This window comes from Ambystoma mexicanum, chromosome 4q (assembly GCF_040938575.1).
Source record: "Ambystoma mexicanum isolate Mex_15411 chromosome 4q, UKY_AmexF1_1, whole genome shotgun sequence".
NCBI classification, from domain to species: domain Eukaryota; kingdom Metazoa; phylum Chordata; class Amphibia; order Caudata; family Ambystomatidae; genus Ambystoma; species Ambystoma mexicanum.
Genome location: NC_090928.1, coordinates 1,303,228,566 through 1,303,237,196, shown reverse-complemented (window position 1 = coordinate 1,303,237,196; position 8,631 = coordinate 1,303,228,566). Strand labels below are relative to the sequence as shown.

Here is an 8,631-nt window from a genome sequence, read left to right as displayed (position 1 = left end):
CGTGCATGGAGCGTGCATGGAGTGCAGCCACACTGCATGTCCCTTGGCCTGCGGCGGGAGTGTTATTCCCCCTTTTCTCTATGCAGTTTACTTATGCAGATGCATTGTTCTGTCTCATCGCCCTATGGTTTACATCTTCGGTCTCGAGAAAATGGGGAACAGCGAAGAAGAACAGATCCATGTACCCGCGAAAGTGTTACTTAGCCCCAGCCCCTCCCCGCAGACACCCCCTTCCTAGGGCTCCCTACCTATCGGAGTTCTTCCCCATTTCTTTTCTTGTTATTGTTAATTCCCGTTGATGGCCCTTTACTCCGGCAACTGTTTCATCCAGAGCTGAGCTCCTGCTCTCAGGAGAAGAACTCAGTACATGTGTGACCAGGATCCTGCCTAGCTTGGACCCCCAGAGAGAATCCTAGGAAGACCTGTGCAGGTAGGACCCTCGGGGATCTAAACCCAGGGAGACCTGTGCAGGTAGGACCCTCAGGGAGCTAAACCTGGGAAGACCTGTGCAGGTAGGACCCCCAGGGAGCTAAACCTGGGAAGACCTGTGCATGTAGGACCCTCAGGGAGCTAAACCTGGGAAGACCTGTGCAGGTAGGACCCTAAGAGAGCTAAAATCAGGGAGATCTGTGCATGTAGGACCCTCAGGGAGCTAAACCTGGGAAGACCTGTGCAGGTAGGACCCTCAGGGAGCTAAACTCAGGGATATCTGTGCAGGTAGGACCCTCAGGAAGCTAAACCTTGGGAAGACCTGTGCAGGTAGGACCCTCAGAGCGCTAAACCTGGGAAGACCTGTGCATCTAGGACCCTCAGGGAGCTAAACCTGGGAAGACCTCTGCAGGTAGGACCCTCAGGGAGCTAAACCTGGGAAGACCTGTGCAGGTAGGACCCTCAGAGATCTAAAATCAGGGAGATCTGTGCATGTAGGACCCTCAGGGAGCTAAACCTGGGAAGACCTGTGCAGGTAGGACCCTCAGGGAGCTAAACCTGGGAAGACCTGTGCAGGTAGGACCCTCAGAGAGCTATACCTGGGAAGACCTGTGCAGGTAGGACCCTCAGAGAGATAAACTCAGGGAGATCTGTGCATGTAGGACCCTCAGGGAGATAAACCTGGGAAGACCTGTGCAGGTAGGACCCTCAGAGAGCTAAACTCAGGGAGATCTGTGCATGTAGGACCCTCAGGGAGCTAAACCTGGGAAGACCTGTGCAGGTAGGACCCTCATGAAGCTAGACCTGGGAAGACCTGTGCAGGTAGGACCCTCCGAGCATTAAACCTGGGAAGACCTGTGCAGGTAGGACCCTCAGCGAGCTGAACCTTGGAAGACCTGTGCAAGTAGGACCCTCAGAGAGTTAAACCTGGGAAGACCTGTGCAGGTAGGACCCTCAGAGAGCTAAACCTGGGAAGACCTGTGCAGTTAGGACCCTCTGAAGGCTAAACTCAGGGAGATCTGTGCAGGTAGGACCCTTGGAGCGCTAAACCTGGGAAAACCTGTGCAGGTAGGACCCTCAGGGAGCTAAACCTGGGAAGACCTGTGCAGGTAGGACCCTCAGAGAGCTAAACCTGGGAAGACCTGTGCATGTAGGACCCTCAGGGAGCTAAACCTGGGGAAGACCTGTGCAGGTAGGACCCGAGAAACGCTAAACCTGTGAAGACCTGTACAAGTAGGACCCTCAGAGAGCTAAACTCATGGAGATCTGTGCAGGTAGGACCCTCGGGGAGCTAAACCTGGGAAGACCTGTGCAGGTAGGATCCTCTGAAGGCTAAACCTGGGAAGACCTGTGCAGGTAGGACCCTCAGAGAGCTAAACCCAGGGAGACCTGTGCAGGTAGGACCCTCAGGGAGCTAAACCTGGGAAGACCTGTGCAGGTAGGACCCTCAGGGAGCTAAACCTGGGAAGACCTGTGCAGGTTGGACCCTCAGGGAGCTAAACCTGGGACGACCTGTGAAGGTAGGACCCTCACAAGCATAAACCTAGGGAGAGCTGTGCATGTATGACCCTCAGGGAGCTACACCTGGGAAGACCTGTGCAGATAGGACCCTCTGAAGACTAAACCTGGGAAGACCTGGGCAGGTAGAACCCTCAGAAGGCTAAACCTAGGGAGCGCTGTGCATGTATGACCCTCAGGGAGCTAAACCCAGGAGCCCTGTGCAGGTAGGACTCTCAGAGAGTTAAACCTGGGAAGACCTGTCCAGGTAGGACCCTCGGGGAGCTAAACCTGGGAAGACCTGTGCAGGTAGGACCCTCAGAGAGCTAAAGCTGGGAAGACCTGTGCAGGTAAGACCCTCAGAAGGCTAAACCTGGGAAGACCTGTGTAGGTAGGACCCTCAGGGAGCTAAACCTGGGAAGACCTGTGCAGGTAGGACCCTCAGGGAGCTAAACCTGGGAAGACCTGTGCAGGTAGTACCCTCAGAGAGCTAAACCTGGGAAGACCTGTGCGGGCAGGACCCTCTGAAGGCTAAACCTGGGAAGACCTGTGCAGGTAGGATCCACTGAAGGCTAAACCTGGGAAGACCTGTGCAGGTAGGACCCACTGAAGGCTACACCTGGGAAGACCTGTGCATATAGGACCCTCAGGGAGCTAAACCTGGGAAGACCTGTGCAGGTAGGACCCTCTGAAGGCTAAACCTGGGAAGACCTGTGCAGGTAGGACCCCCAGAGAGCTAAACCTGGGAAGACCTGTGCATGTAGGACCCTGAGGGAGCTAAACTTGGGAAGACATGTGCAGGTAGGACCCTCAGAGAGCTAAACTCATGGAGATCTGTGCAGGTAGGACCCTGGGGGAGCTAAACCTGGGAAGACCTGTGCAGGTAGGATCCTCTGAAGGCTAAACCTGGGAAGACCTGTGCAGGTAGGACCCTCAGGGAGCTAAACCCAGGGAGACCTGTGCAGGTAGGACCCTCAGGGAGCTAAACCTGGGAAGACCTGTGCAGGTTGGACCCTCAGGGAGCTAAACCTGGGATGACCTGTGCAGGTAGGACCCTCACAAGGCTAAATCTAGGGAGAGCTGTGCATGTATGACCCTCAGGGAGCTAAACCTGGGAAGACCTGTGCAGATAGGACCCTCTGAAGACCAAACCTGGGAAGACCTGGGCAGGTAGAACCCTCAGAAGGCTAAACCTAGGGAGCGCTGTGCATGTATGACCCTCAGGGAGCTAACCCTGCGAAGACCTGTGCAGGTAGGACCCTCTGAAGGCTAAACCTGGGAAGACCTGTGCAGGTAGGACCCTCAGGGAGCTAAACCCAGGGAGACCTGTGCAGGTAGGACCCTCAGAGAGTTAAACCTGGGAAGACCTGTGCAGGTAGGACCCTCGGGGAGCTAAACCTGGGAAGACCTGTGCAGGTAGGACCCTCAGGGAGCTAAACCTGGGAAGACCTGTGCAGGTAGGACCCTCAGAGAGCTAAACCTGGGAAGACCTGTGCAGGTAGGACCCTCAGAAGGCTAAACCTGGGAATACCCGTGCAGGTAGGACCCTCAGGGAGCTAAACCTGGGAAGACCTGTGCAGGTAGGACCCTCAGGGAGCTAAACCTGGGAAGACCTGTGCAGGTAGTACCCTCAGAGAGCTAAACCTGGGAAGACCTGTGCGGGCAGGACCCTCTGAAGGCTAAACCTGGGAAGACCTGTGCAGGTAGGACCCTCTGAAGGCTAAACCTGGGAAGACCTGTGCAAGTAGGACCCTCTGAAGGCTAAACCTGGGAAGACCTGTGCATGTAGGACCCCCAGGGAGATAAACCTGGGGAAGACCTGTCCAGGTAGGGCCCCCAGAGAGCTAAACCTGGGAAGACCTGTGCAGGTAGGACTCTCAGAGAGCTAAACCTGGGAAGACCTGTGCAGGTAGGACCCTCAGAGCGATAAACTTAGGGAGATCTGTTCAGGTAGGACCCTCTGGGAGCTAAACCTGGGAAGACCTGTGCAGGTAGGGCCCCCAGAGATCTAAACCTCGGAAGACCTGTGCATGTAGGACCCTCAGGGATCTAAACCTGGGGAAGACCTGTGCAGGTAGGACCCTCAGAGCACTAAACCTGGGAAGACCTGTGCATGTAGGACCCTCAGGGAGCTAAACCTGGGAAGACCTGTGCAGGTAGGACCCTCAGGGAGCTAAACCTGGGAAGACCTGTGCAGGTAGGACCCTCAGAGAGCTAAACTCAGGGAGATCTGTGCAGGTAGGACCCTCAGAGAGCTAAACTTGGGAATACCTGTGCATTTAGGACCCTCAGGGAGCTAAACCTGGGAAGACCTGTGCAGGTAGGACCCTCAGGGAGCTAAAACTGGGAAGACCTGTGCAGATAAGACCCTCCAAGGGCTAAACCTGGGAAGACCTGTGCATGTAGGACCCCCAGAGATCTAAACCTCGGAAGACCTGTGCATGTAGGACCCTCAGGGATCTAAACCTGGGGAAGACCTGTGCAGGTAGGACCCTCAGAGAGCTAAACCTGGGAATACCTGTGCATGTAGGACCCTCAAGCAGCTAAACCTGGGAAGACCTGTGCAGGTAGGACCCTCAGGGAGCTAAAACTGGGAATACCTGTGCAGATAAGACCCTCTAAGCGCTAAACCTGGGAAGACCTGTGCATGTAGGACCCTCAGGGAGCTAACCCTGGGAAGACTTGTGCAGGCAGGACCCTCAGGGAGCTACACCTGGGAGGACCTGTGCAGGTAGGACCCTCAGAGAGCTAAACATGCAAAGACCTGTGCAGGTAGGACCCTCAGAGAGCAAAACCCAGGGAGACCTGTGCAGGTAGGACCCTCTGAAGGCTAAACCCAGGGATATCTGTGCAGGTTCGACCATCAGAGAGCTAAACTCAGGGAGATCTGTGCAGGTAGGACCCTCAGAGACCTAAACCTGGGAAGACTTGTGCATGTAGAACCCTCAGGGAGCTAAACCTGGGGAAGACCTGTGCAGGTAGAACCCTCAGAGCGCTAAACCTGGGAAGACCTGTGCATGTAGGACCCTCAGGGAGCTAAACTTGGGAAGTCCTGTGCAGGTAGGACCCTCAGGGAGCTACATCTGGGAAGACCTGTGCAGGTAGGACCCTCAGGGAGCTCAACCTGGGAAGACCTGTGCAGTTAGGACCCTCAGAGAGCTAAACCTGGGAAGAGCTGTGCAGGTAGGACCCTCAGGGAGCTAAAACTGGGAAGACCTGTGCAGGTAAGACCCTCGAGCGCTAGACCTGGGAAGACCTGTGCATGTAGGACCCTCACGGAGCTAAACCTGGGCATACCTGTGCAGGTAGGACCCTCAGATAGCTAAACCCAGGGAGACCTGTGTAGGTAGGGCCCTCAGAGAGCTAAACTCAGGGAGATCTGTGCATGTAGGACCCTCAGGGAGCTAAACCTGGGAAGACCTGTGCAGGTAGGACCCTCAGGGACCTAAAATTGGGAAGCCTGAGCAGGTAAGACCCTCCAAGCGCTAAACCTGGGAAGACCTGTGCATGTATGACCCTCAGGGAGCTAAACCTGGGAATACCTGTGCAGGTAGGACCCTCAGGGAGCTAAAACTGGGAAGACCTGTGCAGGTAAGACCCTCCAAGCGCTAAACCTGGGAAGACCTGTGCATGTAGGACCCTCATGGAGCTAAACCTGTCATACCTGTGCAGGTAGGACCCTCAGAGAGCTAAACCTGGGAAGACCTGTGCAGGTAGGACCCTCAGAGAGCTAAACCTGGGAAGACCTGTGCAGGTAGGACCCTCAGAGAGCTAAACCCAGGGAGACCTGTGCAGGTAGGACCCTCTGAAGGCTAAACTCAGGGATATCTGTGCAGGTTCGACCCTCAGAGAGCTAAACACAGGGGGATCTGTGCAGGTAGGACCCTCAGAGAGCTAAACCTGGGAAGACCTGTGCAGGTAGGACCCTCAGGAAGCTAAACCTGGGATGGCCTGTGCAGGTAGGACCCTCAGAGAGCTAAACCTGGGAAGACCTGTGCATGTAGAACCCTCAGGGAGGTACACCTGGGGAAGACCTGTGCAGGTAGGACCCTCAGAGCGCTAAACCTGGCAAGACCTGTGCATGTAGGACCCTCAGGGAGCTAAACCTGGGAAGACCTGTGCAGGTAGTACTCTCAGGGAGCTCAACCTTGGAAGACCTGTGCAGGTAGGACCCCCAGAGAGCTAAACCTGGTAAGACCTGTGCAGGTAGGACCCTCAGGGAGCTAAACCTGGGAAGACCTGTGCAGGTAGGACCCTCAGAGAGCTAAACCTGGGAAGACCTGTGCATGTAGGACCCTCAGGGAGCTAAACCTGGGGAAGACCTGTGCAGGTAGGACCCTCAGGGAGCTAAACCTGGGAAGACCTGTGCATGTACGACCCTCACGGAGCTAAACCTGGGAAGACCTGTGCAGGTAGGACCCTCAGGGATCTCAACCTGGGAAGACCTGTGCAGGTAGGACCCCCAGCGAGCTAAACCATGGAAGACCTGTGCAGGTAGGACCCTCAGGGAGCTAAACCTGGGAAGACCTGTGCATGTAGGACCCTCAGGGAGCTAAACCTGGGTAGACTTGTGCAGGTAGGACCCTCAGGGAGCTAAAACTGGGAAGACCTGTGCAGGTAGGACCCTCAGGGAGCTAAACCTGGCAAGACCTGTGCAGGTAAGACCCTCAGAGAGCTAAACCTGGGAAGACCTGTGCAGGTAGGACCCTCAGAAAGCTAAACCTGGGAAGGCCTGTGCAGGTAGGACCCTCAGAAGGCTAAACCTGTGAAGACCTGTGCATGTAGGACCCTCAGGGAGATAAACTTGGGAAGACCTGTGCAGGTAGGACCCTCAGGGAGCTCAACCTGGGAAGACCTGTGCAGGTAGGACCCCCAGCGAGCTAAACCTGGGAAGACCTGTGCAGGTAGGACCCTCAGGGAGCTACACCTGGGAATACCTGTGCAGGTAGGACCCTCAGGGAGCTAAACCTGGGTAGACTTGTGCAGGTAGGACCCTCAGGGAGCAAAAACTGGGAAGACCTGTGCAGGTAGGACCCTCAGGGAGCTAAACCTGGGAAGACCTGTGCAGGTAGGACCCTCAGAGAGCTAAACCTGGGAAGACCTGTGCAGGTAGGACCCTCAGAAGGCTAAACCTGGGAAGGCCTGTGCAGGTAGGACCCTCAGAAGGCTAAGCCCAGGGAGCGCTGTGCAGGTAGGACCCTCAGAACGCTAAACTGAGGGAGATCTGGGCAGGTCGGACCCTCAGAGAGCTAAACTCAGGGAGATCTGTGCAGGTTGGACCCTCAGAGCGATAAAATTAGGGAGCTCTGTACAGGTAGGGCCCACAGAGCAGGATTGGTTAGTCTCTAATAATGTGTATCTCTGAGCCTGTCAAGCAGCCTTAGCTCTGCCCCTATGCTCAAAGACTGAGCTGGTTTATGCTCAGTCTGCTGTCTTGAGTTGGCAGAGTCTGTACACACTGCAAGGAACACTGGGTAACAGCTGCATGCTCCAGGATCCTCTGGAATGATGCCGACTTAGGTTGCACATATGTACCGTAATCTCCCACATGTGATTTGGTGCCACTGCATTTTCAAGGTAGCTGCTTAATGCAATTCTGTGTTAGATTTAGTCTCCCTGATGCAGTATTTTTGCAGTCGGACAGTTTTCTGGGGGGTATCTCTCGCGTTAAGAGAGGGAGTTTGAGCTGCATATACGTGTGTTGCAGAAATAGTCTTTGGCTTGTGGGGCAGTCAGGGGTACTCCCCTTCTAGGCCAATCAAAACACAAAGGATGGTGGTGCCTGGCCGCTTGGTGACCCCACTATTAAATGTGTGACCCCACACATTTAGAGTCCGGGAGAGGCACATTTGGCCACATACATTTCATTATCCTATAGGCTTCCACACTCTTTTCATTCCTACTGGACTAGTGGCGCGACGCAATACTTTCCGTTCTAAACTATTACAGTATAGCGATCGGACTGGCCGCTAACCTAGAAGTCTCTCAAGAACTGCTAGTACAATCTCACGAAAAGGGGATACACGCATCCTACAATGCATTTCCTAGGTCCATAATGTTCTTAGTGATTTTAAAATCCAAATCAGCATTTTACAATAAGCTATCAGGAGGGTATTTGCTGGAGAAGAGAAGCAATTCCACTACCAGGTTTTGATGAACTGTTATATAACTATCTTGACTGAAGAAATGCAATGTGATAGAAAGTGACTGACCTTTTGAGAAAATAGCTTTTTACGTTGACTTTTCAACTTGATACATGAAGAGTGAGTACTGTTGGTTCACCAAGCAGAAGGTTATGAAAACGTTGACAATTGTCTTAAGAGTGAGACATCTGTTTGAAACCGAGACAGTCTCTTAGCCAAGTGAAAGACATATTGGGTGAAACAAACTGTGTACTAGACTTGGAGCATAACTTGGCTGCTTGAAAGTACTTTCCTACAGTTGAACTTTGGATTTTTGAAACATCCTGAATTGATCCAGGGGGAGGGGATCCAACCCTGGTCACAAGGATTTTGTGGTTTCTTTATGTTTTAATGCATATGTTATTATGCTAAGTTGAAACCGCCATACAATTCCTGCATGATTTTGTTGTCTGGTTGGGTCACTTTCCTTTAGCCCTAGATTTATCGGCAGGGAACTCCTTGTTAGGTTAGGGCCATATAGGCTTTTGTCTCACCTTTTATAATGTCATAAAATGTTGACTTG

General features: G+C 53.7%; 1 protein-coding gene across 1 annotated transcript in view; it reads left to right on the top strand.

The window, feature by feature from the left end:
* Positions 1 to 297: 297 nt before the first annotated feature.
* Positions 298 to 8,631, top strand: part of LOC138468409 (zinc finger protein ZFP2-like) — a 32,509-nt gene continuing 24,175 nt past the window's right edge. Inside the window, exon 1 of the mRNA XM_069608962.1 lies at positions 298 to 430. The gene's annotated coding sequence lies outside the window, so the exon portion shown is untranslated. The remainder of the gene's footprint in view (positions 431 to 8,631) is intronic.